Source organism: Chenopodium album, chromosome 5 (genome assembly GCF_948465745.1).
Source record: "Chenopodium album chromosome 5, dcCheAlbu1.1, whole genome shotgun sequence".
In the NCBI taxonomy this organism is placed as follows: domain Eukaryota; kingdom Viridiplantae; phylum Streptophyta; class Magnoliopsida; order Caryophyllales; family Amaranthaceae; genus Chenopodium; species Chenopodium album.
Window position 1 is genome coordinate 13,191,728 of NC_137838.1, and position 17,705 is coordinate 13,209,432.

Below are 17,705 nucleotides of genomic sequence, written 5' to 3' on the forward strand. Positions count from 1 at the left end.
TAAAGTCTAAATTATTGACAAGGCATGTATGTGTTAACGGACCATCTCAACCAAAAGCTTAAACTTATGGTTGAGACCCAGGAATATGTTGGTGCGAATTAATTCCACTTTAAAGGAGGGGCGGATGAAATTCGAACCCATGACCTTTGTGTCACGCTGGCTCTGATACCATGTTAACGAACCATCTCAGCCTAAAGGTTAAACTTATGGTTGAGACCCAAGAATATGTTTTATAATCTATCAGTATCGACATACCTTTAGTCATCAATAATTTATTATTCACCAATCAATTGATTTTAGTTGTTTAGTGATTGTTTTGATCAGTCGATAAAAACATGGATTCTTGTAGTAGTTCGTAGCTAATTATAAACAAAGACTACGCTTTAGTATGGTTGGGGTGACCTTTATTTGTTTTGCTCTTGATCATTAAGTGACAAACAGTTCAATATACCATTAATCCTCCCTAACATTGCTTTAGAATATAAGAGATAGATATTATTGAACAATATACATATTTTATATATATAATACATGTAAGAACTAAGAAGTGCATCTCTAGGGCACCAAATCTCCACCAATTGAGCCAATAATTATTCTCACAATCTCTCAAGGCATCGAATTAAGATTAAGAGCAATCTAATAATTAAACTAGCTATATCATGCATGCTTCACACCTAGGCCGTACAATAATCAATAATCGTACCCAATCTCTCTATACGATTTCAAGCTTTGTGCACGGCATCCACACCGTTTTTAGAGAGTGTTGCACGCAAGACTCGCAATACACAGCCTAGCTAGCTTATACGCTTACATGCCTTCTCGTGTTCGTTCTACCATACATAGACGAGCAAGTGAGCAACATCACATCCTATGACGTTCAATAACACGATGTAGAAGATTGCATTTTGCGCTATGACCTCGACTTTTCATCATTGAGAAGCCATGATTCAAAGTCCATAAAAATAGGCATGTATACGTATATAAGCGATTGTGGCACTCACTACGAGTATTCGGTTCTCACTTCAAATAGCATCAACTTAAAATTATGTATAAAAATTCAACAACTTGATAATTTTGTAGCTTATTGTTGTTGTAAATTGGTTACACCTATAAGCCATACTATATTTTCTAATGCAGTTAATGACTATCAACAATGGAATTGTATTCCTCTATATTATTGTACGTGTACTTTTATTTTTTTGACAAATATATTCTTGTTCTTGTCTTTAAACTCTTTATCTCACAATGTTGGTTTTTGTGATCATATATATATTTGTATAGATGCCCTTCAATATCACTTATACTCCTTATTAGGCTATTAGCTACATAGTACTCTTATTATTCCTTAAGAAAATTAGAATAGGTTATGAAAATGCAACTTTATATGAATGCTTCTTCTAATTAGTGCTAGCTAGAGATTAAATGATAAGTATTCAACAATTTGTATACCTATGATTCTTCTAGCTAGTGTATTAGTTGAAAATAGAAGAAACTAAAGTGAAAGGAAATTATCACAAGAAAGTATTGAGTGAGTTCGGACTAATAGTACTGGGAGACGGATGAAAATAGTTATACACTAGTGAGACGGATAGAAGTAATTAAAAATTTCATATATTAATTTTGAACATCTTGACTTTTGAAATTTTTTTAAATAAAGATTGATTCATAAATAAAAAGTAATACGACATCTACAAAGAAATTTAAATCTAATAAATAAATGACAATTTAATCAAATAAAAACATCCTTTGAGCATAGTTACGATCGTTGTTGTAAATTGTACAGTCTTCATACCCTCTTTCATATCACTTTGATTTACAGCCTTCTTCGACGAGATAGGGGGTCTATAGCGATCTGTTGTAGGTGTGAAGAAAATTTCCATCTGTTTCATTTGATTTTAATCGAATGATTAACATCTTTCTCGATCCCGCACACATCTTTACCCATGAAACAACTTGTATCATACTAAACTCAAAAAATAAAAACAAAACTAGAACGTAACAAAGCCCGCCATAGGGGCACTTACTACACTTATAACCACTATAGGGGTACTTTATACCTTCAAAGAGTGTAGATTTATTGAATTCAATAACAAAAATATATAAAAAAATATATAAATAAATAAATAAAGGGAAAGGGTTCGAAATAGCCAAATAGAGAGAAAAATCCTAGAGAGAAAAAATAGAGAGAAAACGGCTAGGGTTTATAAGTATTTGAAAATTTATACTAATCTATTAAAAGGCGTTTATAAAAACGTCACGTAGATCCTTTTAAATTACGCCACGTCATTTACAAGTATTTCATGTTGCCACATCACCTACCCAACATCTCTTTATGCCACATCATCCGTCACCCAAGCAACCATATCATTTCATATTAAAATATAAAGCTAAGGGGATTCGAACACTCAACCACTAATGTAAAAATTGGCTACGTAACCATCTTAGCCCATCATCAAGTATGTTATAAATATGAAAAAGAAATGTATATAAGTGTAAACCACATGATTTAATTATTAGAAGAAAAAAAAAACACATTCAATAATGTTGATTTAATATTTCAAAATCCTTTAAAAAAGTCCTAATTGCACGATAACAAAAGTAGCAACCCGGGGCATCCCCCAGGCTACTCACTAGTTTCTTATAAATTAGTGATTAATCATAATAATTATTAAAATTTTATGTATTAAATGGGTAAATTCACAGTGAAACAAATATCATACAAATCTAAGTGTTATACATTTATACTCATTTGTCACATTAAGCTAAATTCTATACCATTTATCACAATTGCCAACTTTAACTTATAATAAGGAAATTTTGACAATTATCACCTTCTATTATGTCAATTTTAGCAATAACCACCTTCTATTTTTTTTTTTTTTTTGGAAAATTACCACTTTTTATTTCAAATACATCAAAAGTTACCACCTCCTTGCCTCCCAACTACCACATGACGTCATTTTGGGCCCATTCTTTACCTTACCTCCCTATTTTCCTCCCATTTCTCATTCCTATTTGGATTCTCATCTCCCCTTTCACTTTTTCCCCCAAACCACCAATAATTGTTCGTCAATTTTTATTTTAATTGTAGAGTAAGTTGATGGTTTCTCCAAAATTCCAATCCTTAATTCTCATGTACTCCCCTTTTTTTTTTCTTTTTTTTAATTTTTTTCTTTCTTTTTTTTTTTACAATATCCTCCAAATAACTTTCATGTTTTTTTAAAAAACAAAAATAATCCTCCAAATAACTTCTACTTCTTTCCAAAAATAAAATAATAATAAAAAAAAACTACCACTTTTATTTATTTTTTATTATTTTTTCTTTTTTTGAATTATTTTTTTTCCTAATAACACACATACTATCCATTTTAATTGATATTAAAAAAACAAAAAATTACCAATTTTATTAATCTACTAAGTGTCAAAACAAAAATAGCACGTTTTCTACGCCTGGCCAATTAGAACACAAAAAACACTAACCCGATAACTTCGTTCTGACCGAGCTGAGTAACCCTTACCCTACCAAGTATCCCCTGACTGATTAACCCTTGATTGACCAAGTAACACCTAATAGACCGGGTAACCCCAAACCGATTAACCTCCGATCAAGTAACCTTTGACATATCGTGTAACCCTTGACTGACTGAGTAACCCCTAAACAAATAACCCGGCCACACGATGTGGCCAGCCACATATGAAACTTTGTGAAACATAAAATGTATACGTCATGTTTTCTATGCAACTAGCGACAACGTATGACCACTTGCAAAAGAACAAAGTAATCTTTATAACATTGACTGATATTTTCAATATTCGTTCAGCAACTACCTTATTATTAATTCAATAAAAAAAAAAAATTAAACAACACATTTTTCGTGTGACAAGCTGTAAAAGAACAAATTCACTCCTATAACACTAACGGAGTAACCCTTATAACACCAACGGGTTACCTCACACTATATGGATGAACCCTATAAAACCAATAAACTAACTCCCATAAGGGCTGGACACACGGTGTTATAATAGTTAGTTACCATATCAAAATCAACTTTCCGTATTTGAAAAATAATTTTTGTTATTAGATTTATTTTTAATATCATTTTGTAAAAAATATATCCCGTGCATTTGCACGGGTACACTCTAGTATATAAATAAATGGGGAGTACATATATATATATATATATATATATATATATATATATATATATATATATATATATATATATATATATATATATATATATATATATATGTTCTAAAATTTGCTATAAATTTTTAAAAAAATCCTAATATCAAAAGATTATATTTTATATTTAATTAATTTAATTTGGAAAAAAATCTCATTCGTCAATTTTGCTGACGTGTCATTTAAATTATTTAATTCTAAAATAAATTAATAATCTCGTATTTAATTGGCTACCACTAAAATTTATTATCCTACGTGACACGCTGAATTAATTAAGTCCTACGTGGCTTTCTAAAAACTCTAGAAAAAACTCCTCATATATATATATATATATATATATATATATATATATATATATATATATATATATATATATATATATATATATATATGTATTATTTAAAAAAACCATGCATCGCACGTAGTGCTGTCAAATTTCAAACCGAAACCGTTTAACTGCCCGAAACCGACCGACCCAAATGAGAACCGAACCGATTAAAAACAGATTTTTTTGAAACCGAAAACCGACCCGAACCGTATTTTAGTAAACCCGAAACCGAATCGACCCGAATAATGTTAAACCGTATAAGAACCGAACCCGTTAACAAACCGAACCAAATATAAACCGAACTGAAAGAAAACCGAACCGAAAAAGAACCGAACCATATCTAACCCGAAATCGGTTCCAACCCGAAACCGTTTAAACTGGCAAAAAAACCACTTGCACCGAACCGTTAGCAAACTGCTACCCGTTTGCACCGAACCATTTAAAAACTGAACTGATTGTAAACCGAACTGGTTATAAACCGAACCGTTTATGAACCAAACCGCTTCTAAATCGAACCGTTTACACACTTTTTTATATAATTAAATGGATTTTTTTTTTTTTGACGGGGATATAATTAAATGGATTAAATATTAGAAATCTTAAAATATTTTTTTTAAAATAGCAAGGCAAATAATTCATTAAGGTCTTAAGGATAATCAGTGTTCACAAACAAGAGCAAAACAAGCAGGCCCAGGCCCTGCCTCAAACTATTAGCAACACTACTGCCTCTAGTCATGTATACATTTGAGGTGATGAAACCAAATGAACAAAAAGCTTGTAATATTAAGTACCAAGGCTTGGCTGAAGGCGTAATAAATAAAATTAATTCACGGAGACTATTAAGCATATGATTACATTGATTCTGTGAGTAATAATGAAATAAAGATAGGAGTGTGCTAGTGACATGAATATACTATTAGGCTATGTTTTAATTCAAATTCAATTATAATTTAGTAAACTTGAAATGGAACCGATATGAATAACGTTAAAGTGGTTAAACAATCGAAGAACCGAACCAGTTATAAACTGAACCGAAAAAGAACCGAACTAGTTAAAAACTGAACCGAAAAAGAACTGAACCAGTTATAAACTGAACCAAAAAAGAACCGAACTGTTTCTAACCCGAAACCGTTTCCAACCCGAAATTGTTTAAACCGGGATAAAAACCGTTTACACCGCACCGTTAACAAACCGCAACCCGTCTGCACCGAACCGTTTAATACCCGGACTGTTTACAACCCAAACCGAATTAAAACCGCTTAAGAATAAACCGAAACCGAATCGAACCGATAACTATTTAAACCGAACCAAAACTGACCCGTGAGACAATTAAACCGATTCCAAACCGACCCGATTAAACACCGAACCGATTTCAAACCGAACCGAAACCGAACTGTCAAACCGTTTTGACACTGCTACTCGCACGGGCTTCATCTAGTAATAATATATTTGAGATTATTTTTGTTAAAATTCGATACAAATAGATCAATCTTAGATCTTCAATTATGATGCTAATATATAATTTAAGACTTTAAGGGTCTGTTCTCTTCAGCTTAATTTCAGTTCAGTTCAGCTCCAATCAATTCAGTTCCAATCAGTTCAGTTCAGTTCAGCTCTAATCAGTTAATCAGTTCGGTTCAGCTCTAATCAGTTCAGTTCAGAATAGTTTGTATACATTTACAATCTAATAAAGTCAAATAAAACCTTTTTTTTTTTTTTTTTTTTTTTTTGAGAAATATAGAAAGTTGATTATTTGAGCATGCATTTTTATTGGTGCTCCATGCATATGATGTAAATCTAGCTAGTACAATCAAAAACTTTATAATTAACAAAAAATTATTAATTAATTACTTACATGTACAATTAATTTGGAGTATATAAATTAAAATGCATTATACTTAGATGCTTAATAACTAAGGCTTCATAGCATGCATGCTAGCGGCTTCACACGAAAATTCCAAACCTTGCTTTCTTCTTTAAGCTAGCTAGCTGCTACTGACTTGCTTTCTTCTTTTCTCAGATTTCTCTTCAATAATAATTAACCCTTTTTCCTAATTAAAAATTAACCTTTTCCAATTATTAATTAACTTTTTAATTACTTTAATTATTAATAATAATTGGGTTCCAACATTTTGAATGTTCAAAGAAACTCTCGACTCTTCTAGGAGCAGTGCCTTCAAGCTGTCTACCTTTTAGGCATCTAAAAAAGAAAAGCATAGGCAATATTTATGTAACTTTTGCACCATATAATAAAAAATACTTAATTACTATTATAAATTTGGGAATTCTTTTAATCTAAAGTTTGGAATTAAATGACACATAAAATTATTGATGTACTTCACATCACGGAAAGGCATATCTCTCCTTTTTTTCACTTTATTAGTTTGTTTTACTGATTCTTTTTTTTTTTTTTTTTTAAATATATATTTCATTATTGTAGATATGTTTATATGATTTGAATTTCAAATGGGATCATGAAGCCACTTCTTGAGCAATATCCCTTTTTGTTATTTACATGATTATATTATGATTCTAAGATCAAAAGATGGTTACTTTTTAGGCATCATAGTTGTAATAATTAGTTGTGGAGCCAGATTTATAGTTAATTAAGGGGTCCAAATATATATTATTATAAATTAATTAAAGGTGAGTTCATTTTGTAATTGTTGAAGTGCTGGACAATAAACTTACATAATGAAAAATGATTGTACTCCGTGCTCTATTCACCATAAACAAATAATTAAAGTTTAATTTAATTCCGATAAAAAAATATTAATTTGACAAGATTAAGTTAAGTGTAGTAAAAATAAATTTGAATATAATCAATAAATTTTAATACTAATAATGAGTATAAATAAGTTTAATCTTTGAAAATAAGTGCAATAAAATTAATTTAACTTCTGTAAAAATATAAATAATTTCAATACAAAATTAAAGTAAAATAATTAAGTTGAAGAAACATTATTTAACCTCTATAACTATCAAGTATCTCGTCAAAAAAAAAAAAAAAAACACTATCAAGTGAGGAGACTTTGGGTCTAATCGTCTAGGGCGTGTTTGGTACTAGCTTTTGAGCAGCTTTTAGTGGTTTGACTTATTCAAACCATTACATAGAAAAAATTATGAGTGTTTGGGACTATAGTGGTGGGGGTAGTGTTTAGTGGTTGAAGTAGCTTTTGTGAAAAGTTAACAAGTTAACATTATTAACTTTTGTGAAAAGCTAGGTAGCTATTGAATTTTCTTCTATTTTTTTTTAGAATTTTACAGCTAACAGCTAGTTTACCAAACACTCATATTGAATTATTTATTTTCATAGCTAAAAGCTACACATACAGCTAACAACCACCATCACAGCTAACGGCTACCTCTACAGCTACATTTTGCCGAACACGCCCTAAGTGGGTTCAAGTGAACTATATTGCCTCAATTTGTCTTTGCAAATTGTCTTGTTTACATACTTTTTCACGTAGGGTCTGTTCACATTTACTAATATAAAATGAGCTGAGCTGAACTGAATTGAACTGATAGGAGCTGAACTGAATTGAAATTAATATTTATGAGAGAGAGAAATTGGGAGCTGAACTGAACTGATTAGAGCTGAACTGAACTGATTGGAGCTAAACTTAACTGAACTGAAATTAATATTTTATGAGAGAGAGAAATTGAGAGCTAAACTGAACTGATTAGAGCTGAACTGAACTGATTGGAGCTGAACTTAACTGAACTGAAATTGAGTAAATGTAAACAGGGCCCTACTCTATTTTTATCGAATTGACATTATGTATAATAATTGAACTCGTCATTATTATTATTATTATTATTATTATTATTATTATTATTATTATTATTATTATTATTATTATTATTATTATTATTATCATCATCATCATCATCATCATCATCATTATTATCATTATTATTATTATTATTATTATTTTTGAAACAATGAACTAGTCATTATTGATTATACTTTACTTTAATTATTAAACATAATTTTTTAAATAATTAATACTTATTTTACCATGGAGTAACCTTTTGTAGATTAACTAAGGCTTTTATTGTTTCAAAAAAAGAAATTTAAAGTACTGCTTTTATGTTATATTAGTTTACTAAATTTAATTTACTACTCTATAAAACTTATACATAATTAATTTAAATGTTTTATTGATTGTACTGCTTTTTTGTAATATTTTTGTAAGCTGGACTAACAAGGAAGTTATGTTCACGTATTTCACTTTAAGATCGAAAATAATATTTAGTAAAACTAATTCCACTTCAATAAATATAAGCTCAATTTAAAAAATAATAATAATAATTTTAGTTCTGTAAAACTAAGTTCAATTCAGTAAAATTAGTAACTTCAAAGAAAAATATAATAGGGAATCTGTAAAAATAATTTCAGTTCTAGTAAATATAATTTAATTTAACCAAAATAATTTTAATTCAAAAAAAATAATTTCTGTTCAGTAGTGAAGTGAACGGGGCCTAATTGACATCAAGTATACAGTTATCAACTTATCAATGCAAACTAATAATAATGCATTGTGATTTCAAATGAACGATAGTTTTCTCTCAATTCTTTGAAGTTCTATTCATTCATCACTTTGTATCTTTCCCCTTTAAGGCTTTAAGTAATGTATTATTTGTAATTTAGTTAATGTTATTTGACCTACATTATATGCCCTTTGTATAGTACTCGTATAATTAACAAACCAAGTGGTACTCAAAAGTTATACTCTCACGAGCTCATCTTGCATAAAATTAATAAAATGTATATCTACAATAAATGATCTGAGTTAGGCCCCGTTTTTTAGAGCTGCTTTGCTCTGCTCTGCTCTACTCTGCTGAAATCTGCTTTGCTCTGCTCTGCTTCAATCTGCTCTGCTTCAATCTGCTCTGCTCTACTTAAAATTAATACTTAATATTAAATTATTATAATAATAATTAATATTTAATAATAATAATAAATAATTAATATTTAATAATAATAATAAATAATTAATATTTAATAATAATAATTAATATTTAATAATAATAATAATAAATAATTAATATTTAATAATAATAATTAATATTTAATAATAATAATAATAAATAATTAATATTTAATAATAATAAATAATTAATAATAATAATTAATAAATAATTAATATTTAATTATAATAATAATAATTAATACTTAATAATAATAATAACAATAATTAATTATTGATATTTAATAAAAAATAAAAAAATAATAATAATAATTAATTATTAATATTTAATAATAATAATATTATTATTAAATTATTAATAATTATTAATAACAATAATAATAATAATAATAATAATAATAATAACAATAATAATTAATATTTAATAATAATAATAATAATAGTAATAATAATAGTAATTATACTAATAGTAATAATAATACTTATAACTAATAATATTAATTATAAAAACAATAATTGATATTTATAATAGCAATTAATATTAATATAATAACTAATATTTAAAGATAATACTAATTATTAATTATTAATAATAATAATAATTAAATAATAATTAATATAATAATAATTAATATAATAATAATTAATATAATAATATTAATTAATATTTAACTTTAAAAATTTAATGATTATAATAATAATGCGATAATATTAGTAGTAGTAGTAGTAGTAGTAGTAATAATAATAATAATAATAATAATAATAATAATAATAATAATAATAATAATAATAATAATAATAATAATAATAATAATAATAATAAAAATAAAAATGATAATAATAATAATAATTAATATTTAATAATAATAATAATAATTAATATTTAATAATAATAATAATAGTAGTAATAATAATAATAATAATAATAATAATAATAATAATAATAATAATGATAATAATAATAATAATGATAATAATAATAATAATGATGATGATGATGATGATGATGATGATGATGATAATAACAACAACAACAACAATAATAATAATAAAATCTGCTCTGCTCGACTCGGCTGAAATCTGTTCTGCTCTGCTCTGCCCAGAAGCTCAAAAGAACAAGGCCTTATACTCTTACGCGCTTATCATACATAAAATTAATAAATTGTGAATAATACCTAATACTTCTTATAAAATATTAAAAATTAGTGAAGTAGTAGAATACTATATAGGAAAAATTGATGGGAATAATCCCACCTTTTGAGCGCCGGAGATTAATAATCCCACCTTTGGGATTCTTTTTAATAATCCCACCTTTGATATCAATCCGCTCAAAATGATCCCGGGTGACCAGTAACCGGTTGAAGAGGTAAATTTTTTTTTATTAAGTTTTTTTACACGTGTCACAATTTGATTTGTCCAAAATTTTTTTTAAAAAAAAAGTTAAAAAAAAAAAAAAAAAAAAAAAAAAAAACACCACCACCTGAGCTACACCACAGCCACCACCATCCCCACCACCAACCAAACCCAGACATCAGAACCACCACCCCACCACCCAGACCCAAAACCACCGCCACCATTAGCCGCACCTGAAACCACCGTCCATCAATCCACCCCAGCCAACCCAACCCCAATACCACCTTAAAAAATAAAAAACCCACCAAACACAAACCACCTTCAATAATCGAAAACCCACCAATCGGACTGAATCAAAGCCGGGGAAAAGGGAGGGAGGCCGAGATCAGTACGGAGGAAGGGGAGACCACCCAAACGGACCGGAAACACCACCCAATTTAGCCTCGAAACCACCGTCACCAAGAAACCACCGCGCCGGTAGGATTTTGAAAAATCGAAACCCACCAAACCAGACCCAGAAGAAGAAGGTTGGAATTGGGACGGGGAAGGGGCGAGGTGAAGAGAAGGGAGGCGTGGTGGTGGTTTGGCGGCTGGAATCGCGACGGTGAGGGAGGGGGGTTTAAATGAGCCTGGGTTTTGTGGAATTGTGGGTGAACGAGGGGGTTACGTTGGTGATTCATGTGGTTCAGGGGAGGGGGAGGGTCTGGCGCTGTCACCAGCGCTGTCGCCGTCGTCGTGTCTGAGGGATGGGTGGTCGGAGACGCGGGGCAGGGGCGGGGATGGTGGCTAAAGCCTTGAATTGGTGGGTTTGGTTTTTATTATTATTATTATTATTATTATTATTATTATTATTATTATTATTTTTACAAAAATCTAATTTTTTAAAAAAATTTGATTTATTTGATTTTTATTTTTTTTGACCAATCACAGGCTGCCACGTGTCATGTAACTTGTTATAACAGGTTACATGACCGGTTGGGACTATTTTCAGCAAATTGGGTATAAAGGTGAGATTATTAAAAAGAATCCCAAAGATGAGATTATTAATCTCCGACGCTCCAAAGGTGGGATTATTCCCATCATTTTTTCCTACTAGCACTAGAGAGTAGAGGCAGCATAAATTGAAGGAACTTAGTTAGGCGGTAAGCTTGATCTAGAATTGTTTAATAATAACTAATTAACTATGACCAAGAAGACGATCTACTACTTAGTTTCTTTCCACATTAATTTATAAATTTATACTTTAGTTAATTTTGTTAAATTAGTTGTAGTAAGGTACCTTTATTACCATGTTCAACTATTGCCTAATTGCATTGACTGACTAGGTCAAATGAATCTAACTTCGGTCAGATTTATCACATGTTAAAAGCTTTAACGATGTTTCCAAGTATTTAGTTATTAGTTTAATTCATAGCCGAAAAGAATTTGGGAAGTAATAATATAACAAATAATTTATACTATTGGATAACTTAGCATACTTAGTTTGCCTAATTCTGTTTGTTAATACTACGTAATTGGTAAGCACCTACCTCCAAATTAAAGATGAATGGCATCATTTGAATACATGTATATTGTATGTACGTAGATTCATATATATCTTTTATCTTTAGCAATATAATAAAATTATAAAATCAAGCATGCAATGTTTGGTGTAGATTGGTATCTTGGTGGGTTTATATTGTGACATGCATGAAGCTAAGGACAGGTTATTACATGTTCGAATCCTACCTCTTTTAATATTAATAAATTATGCAATAGGGTAAAAAAGTTTCCTTTTGTGCTCTAAGGTTTTGTAGAAGTGTAGATTGACACTTGTATAGTGGTAAAAAATTATTATGTTGGGAGACTAATATAAGAGGAAGTCTAGGGGAAGAGGGAGAATTGTTAGGGTCATAACTCATAAACATTAGAAAGGGATATATATATATATATATATATATATATATATATATATATATATATATATATATATATATATATATATATATATTCTCTTTAAGTCTGGTTTGATGACCGAATTTTAATTTTACTGTATTTGTATGCTAATTTAATCTCAATGTATATTTTACACGAGAAAAAAAAGGTATAGTCTATTTAGGTAAAAAAAATTCAAGTATGTATTACGTTTTGATATAATCTTATTAATCTAAGTACTCTGTAATAATAACTAAAAAAAATTGAAGCGGCGCGTGTAGCCTTAGCAATGTTTTAGCATGTTACTCAATCTCCTTCCATTACTATTCCATAAGACCATAATAAATACTTCTTCCGTTTCTATTTAGTTGACGCGTTTGATTTAGACACATATATTAAGGAGAGGAGAGAGAGTGAGAGTAATGAAAAAAACAAGTGGGGTAGCTTATAAATACAAGGTAAAAAAATTTACCCTAAAAGGAAACGTGTGAACTAAAAAAAACTTCCTAAAAAGAAATATGTGTCAACTAAAAAGAAATGGAGGCCAGGTAGTACATTATTATCATTACTTCTATTATTATTGTCTATCATATAGTCACATAAAAGTAATTCTTTTAGGTTCAAATACAATATCATGATGCAATTCTAAGCCCTAGTCCCTATCATGCAAAATATTTAGAGAAGAAAGCAAGATCATGCTTTACCCTCAATATGCCGAATATATATAAGGCATGTTCTCATTGACTGAAATGAGCTGAATTGAGCTGAACTGAACTGAACTTATTAGAGCAGAGCTGAACTGAACATAACTTATTAGAGCTGAACTAAAGATAATTTATTAGAGCTGAACTGAACTGAATATTTTATAAGAGAAAGAAATTAGAAGCTGAACTGAACTGAACTTATTAAAGCTGAACTGAACTGAATTAAAAATAATCGTATGAGAACAGACCCCAGTTCTAAGGATTCCCTTTGATGTGCAATTGTGCAGCATATATTATGTGAACCAATTTACAATTTTAACCATTGCAATAAAGGTGGATGGCCGGATGGATATTTAGGGATGCTGTAATACACTTGTCTTGATTGAAGATTATGGATTCAAATTTAAGTTTAATTTGTATCTCATAGTTATAAGCCCAATAATCTGAGGTCGAAATCAAAATTTTATTCACTATCCGAAATTAATACGTCTTCATCAACAAAGCCATATAAACACGGTCCTTATTTCTTTGGATTAAGAAAATTATTAAGGATAAAATATGGTATAATGTGAAAGTTTTATTAAAGAAAATGATACGTATAAGTTAAATTATACGTAATAACTCACAAATTTTTATAATAGTGTCGTGTAGACATTTAGTGCAACAACTAAATCAAATAAAAATGTGGCTAATGATATTACACCAAATATATGTATATAGTTCATTTCATCCGGTATTTATGAAAAAAAGATAAAACTACATATAACAATCGTTTGTACTTTCGTAAGAAGTAAAAGTAAAAGTAAATGAACAAGTTATTGGTTTTTAATTTGCATCGATGGTTTGAACCTCGAGCATACGAATACTCATTCATTCATACAACATAACTTTATTTATGCATTACAAATAACAATATCAATATCTCTTAATTCTGCATGAAAGAAACACCCCCTATCTTCCAAAAACAAAAAAGAAAGAAATCACTAGGAGTTCAATAGCTTGAACATTAAACCAAAACCCAAAAGAAGAAATGATCACATACAATAAATATAATAATTAACCTTCTAATTAAAATGTCATGCAATATAATGTAGTACTTTAATTTTGCCATCTATTATCTTAGGTTTGCTTAGTAGCATGAAACCTTTTAATAAAGGCTGAAGCCTTCCAATCTATGCCTGGTTCAGCCACCCATATAAAACCACCATCATCGGTCGTTCTTGACCGTGTTATACTCATTGCCTCATCCCCGGACTCATCCGACGTAGTCATGTTGTGACTCCTCCCGATCCAACGACCTCTAAAGAAGTTAAAGAAAAAAAACAAACATGAATACTTAGCCCTCCCACGCCTATTGTTGCCCATATTAATACTTATAATCACGTATTAATCGTAAAATTCTCTTCTTCTCTTGTATTTATACTAAGATCGACGAGTTTAAGTAACCCTTATTAAGAGAGTTATTAAGACCTCTAATACATATACAAGAAAGGAAGGAACATTTTGGGTTTTGGTCCTAGTGTCTACTAGTCTTATATAAAAGATAGGTTAAACACTTTTTATGTTGTAAGGACATTATTATTAAATAGTATTGGATGCCCTTAAGCTAAGTTTTAGCAGTAGAATCTTTTTTCTTGTTGACAAAGCTAATTATTAAGACCGATTATAGATGGCATAACTCAAAGGAAAGAGATAAAGATAGTCTTGTCGAGTGCTAGCCCACATGCATTTGGCCCAATACATCGTGGGTTTAATCTATTTGTTCTATACCTTTCTAGGTTAATGTATATATATACATGTAGAGTCTGTTTACTTAAGCTTACTTTCAGTTCCGTTCAGTCAAGTTCTAATCAGTTCAGTTCACTTCAGTTCTTAATTTTCTTCTCTCATAAAATATTCAATTTAGTTCAATTCAGCTCCAATTAGTTCAGTTCAGTTAAGCTCAGCTCAGTTCAGTAAATCAGAATAGGTCGTACTGCCTATATATTCATGTTGAGATCAGGAAAATGTTGGTCATTAGATTGTGTTCTATTCAACTTATTATTTTAACTTAATTCAAGAAAAGTAAGTTTATTTAAGAGATTATATGTTCTAATAAAACATGTTTAGAAAAAATAAGTTATGATTAAGGTTATAGGGCCACCTGAATACAATTTATAAGTTAACAAGTTTTAATAAGTTCAAATAAGATCATAATTTTAAACAAGTAATAAAACACGTGAAAAGTAAACTTGTCCTATAGGAAAATAGCTTAGTGGTTTAATCGTTAAAGTGATGACATAGGTTATTACATTACCCATGAGGCCGTTCCTAAAATCGTTTATGTGCCACGTGTCATTCCTCTCTCATAGCATTGTGCCACATCATCACTTAATGACATGTCATTACCAATTAACAAATCATTCCAACTATTATTGATAGATTAATATTTAAAAGCATTTGATGGGTTTCGAACACTAGACCTTGAGGATACAAGATCTAACTCTTTACCATCTTAGCTAATAATAATTCATGTCATTTTTACAAATAAATATAAGTATAAATGACACGCACCAATTACAAAGAAAACAAGATAAGCAATTTGAAAAAAAATTTAAGAGGAATAATCAACATTTCTAAAACAATAAAGTAATAAAAATTGCTTTCTATACAACATTATGTTTAACATTTATGCATAACATACATAATAGATGATAATATATTTCATAAAGAAACAATTTAATCTTTCAAAAAAAAAAAAAAACAATTTAATCAAAGTGGTAACCCTGTGCAACGCCCGGGCTGCACGCTAATTACAAATTAAATGTTAAAATTTTTAAAATGCTAAAAAAAATAAAAAATTATAGAAAGCTTAAATTCCTAGAGTTCTAGAATGGCTCTTCATATAAGACTTCCTCATCTATTTAATTTATTTTAAAATGTGATGAATCAAGATTGATCCATGTCAATGGTCATATGCTCAAGAATCAAGATTATAATTGTGTAGCAACAACATTCTATTCTAGATTATGACATGATGCATTAAATTGGATTGTTGTAACATCAACATTTAATTCTAGATGATGAGGTGATGCCATCGAATTAGATTGTAATGTTTAATTTCAGTGTAACTTTGTGTATTTAAGTTTCTTCAATTTTTTTTTTTGGTAGTCCTATTGAATCAAAATTTCTCACAAGTTAATCCACTCCGAGTATACAAACAAGGACATTAAGAGTATAGTTACATTGGGGGGAGGATAAAGGTAGGTAAGGGAACACATACCCCCCAAGTTGTCTCTATTGAGGATTGATCCTATAAAAACCTTATGATTGTGAGATAAAAAGCATTTTCACTAAACCAAGCATTGCTTGCCTGGTCTTCAACTCCTTTATTCACTATAGATATACATATGTATAGTGTGTGTTTGCGCGTGCGTTCATGTATGTTTGTGTGTGTGTGTGAGAGAGAGAGAGAGAGATTTCCAAATCATCAAAGACTGCTTTACCAATTTCTTATGACAAAGAAAGAATAACAGAAATAGGGTTATTAAGAGTCAAGTTATATATATTGAAGCTATGTTACATGGACTCAGGAACGAGTGTCGGATACTGACACATGTCCAAGTGATCCGTCAAGTTCCAAAATTTTAGGACACGGGGACTCTTTTCGATATTTGAACACGGGTGCGGGGACATGTCAATACGTCACTTAAAGTTATATAAAATATTTATTTATTACAAAAGTTTTAAATTTTTCATTATGTCCACCCCTAGTTTTTTTTTTGGAATTTTAATTCTTTACTCGGTAAATTCTCCATTAAATAGCAGTCTTCTCTCCATCTTCTCTATATCAATGGTGATTTTTGAAAAAGATGTGTTTTTCTTTCATGTTTCTCCTCTTTGTTTCCTCTCCACTCTTAATGGAAGTGTTCTAGTGCACAGTGAAGTATCGGACACGTGTCATGCGTCCGTGTCTTACTGTCGTGTCGTGTCGTGTCGACATGGACACTTTGTGATTTTTGCCGTATCCGATTAACATAGTATTGAACTATTACTATTATTCATAGGGTTTTATTTGTCAAGATATTTCTTAGTACAATAGAACTATCATCGATCATCTTTAATCTCATGTTAGTTAATAATGTTGTAGAAATGTGGTGTAAGAGAAATATAGTTCCATACAATTTGGGTGAAGTCACAGTTAAACTAGTGAAATCTTTCTATAAATTAAACTGGAGAAGACAAATACCTAAATCTTACACCGAACTAGAGAAGAAATTACTCTTTGTTTTGTGTGCTAATAATTA